The 1,676-nt window shown below is 40.8% G+C and overlaps 1 non-coding gene across 1 annotated transcript; it reads right to left on the bottom strand.

Annotated features, from left to right (window-relative positions):
• Positions 1-1,269: 1,269 nt before the first annotated feature.
• Positions 1,270-1,443, bottom strand: LOC127346328 (small nucleolar RNA snoR143). Its single transcript, XR_007879495.1, has one exon. It is a non-coding gene; the product is annotated as a small nucleolar RNA snoR143 (small nucleolar RNA).
• Positions 1,444-1,676: the final 233 nt, after the last annotated feature.

Genomic DNA, 1,676 nt, shown 5'->3' with positions numbered 1-1,676 from the left:
CGACATGAAGCAGCAACTGAATAGTTTAGATCAAAACGTAATTAAACCCACCGCATAACCCTATGCCATATCCCTACAGCAGACAACATCAATCATCGGTGGAACTATGCAGAACCAAAGAATGTCCTGACGGCCCTGCAGCCCACAAACTTGTTGACTTCTCCCCATGTGTACCGCTCCCTGCAGCATCGGGTCGCAGAGGCTGGCTAAATACCACCACTAGTCCAAGAACAAGCCTCCGCCGTATGCTTGCCAACAATCAAAGCCATTGAGGAAACACAGCCTGGCGACAATAACAGTTTAGTTTTGTTCACGAAGTGAAATGAGATTATGACCAATGAGAAATCAGATGCAAGTGCTCAAAAAGGTCAGACTGTTCAATATCATAATGATTCGAAGAACAATAGCAGTAGAAAACAGGTAACCACATGTTTCCAAGAAACTAGACAATTTCCAAGTTCAAACTAGTTCGAAGAAGTTTCTCAGTCAACTAAGGTTTTCCTAGTTTTCCTTGCCTTTTTTTGCATTATTTTAGCTTCACACACATTTGACAACAAAAACTATCCTCCACATATCAGATACCAGTCCTATTTTACAGAAAACAACACATGCAATTCAGAGACTTAATCCTACAAACTTGAGCTGTTTCTATGTGATTCTTCAAGACTTAATTCTAGTTCATCTCAATTTTATCAGCTAAAATCTTGGCAGCAACAAGCTATTAGCTGTTCAATTTTAAAAGATATTATCAAACAAGATAATTAACAAAGTAATAGGAAACATATATTACTGTACCAACTGATGTTGCAGGGAATAAGGAATCAGATTAGAACTTACTGATGTATCTGCTGATGTCTGATGATCATCACAACCGCTAAAGGAAATAGCTTCCCCAGCATAGTTCCTTTCAAGACACCAGATGGTCGCATATGATCTTTCCATACATAATGCAAAATCCTGTAGCAAACCAACAAGTTCAGTCCTATAAACTTTTTTTCGAGAAAGCAGTCCTGGACACTTACACAATGTATAAAGAAGAAAAGGTAAAATAAGCAGCACAGCAAACAAACGTCTCTTGAGAAGCAACATTTCATATATGCACCATGTTCAACATCCCACAATCATGACTAGAAAGCAGAACTAAACAGATTGCAGATGCACTAACGCACAGCAACAATCAAATGCGGCTCAATTTGACAGGAAACTTCCAATTATTGCATAACAGAACCTAGTTACTAAAGCGGACATGGTAAGTCGATTGCACACAATAAATGTGAGATAGATTTTGTAGAGAAGCAGCAAATGGCCCATCTGTGGATCTATTTCTACAGTTGTATGGCCGCTACTGCTGCAAGGAGCAGCTTTTCCTTTTTGCACCAGTGTCATATCTTACTAGCATTCTAGCAACGAGTAGAAATTAGGACAATAAACACACAGGTGCAACAAAGATTAAGCAACTATCCTACAGTGTAGGTTTGACATCAACAGCTCATAGCAGTTCAACTACACTGACGCCACCTGGAGCATCATCAGTTTAAACGCACGCTGAAGCACTTGCGAAAGAACATCGGAAAGGACTCCTTTCAAAGGAGGGATCAAATGGCCTCACCTTGCAGCTTGCTGGTGGGGCGACGGACAGATGTTCCATCGGAGCTGAGCGTCGATGGCGCTCTTGG

This window comes from Lolium perenne, chromosome 3 (assembly GCF_019359855.2).
Source record: "Lolium perenne isolate Kyuss_39 chromosome 3, Kyuss_2.0, whole genome shotgun sequence".
In the NCBI taxonomy this organism is placed as follows: domain Eukaryota; kingdom Viridiplantae; phylum Streptophyta; class Magnoliopsida; order Poales; family Poaceae; genus Lolium; species Lolium perenne.
This window is presented reverse-complemented; position numbering and strand designations above follow the sequence as displayed.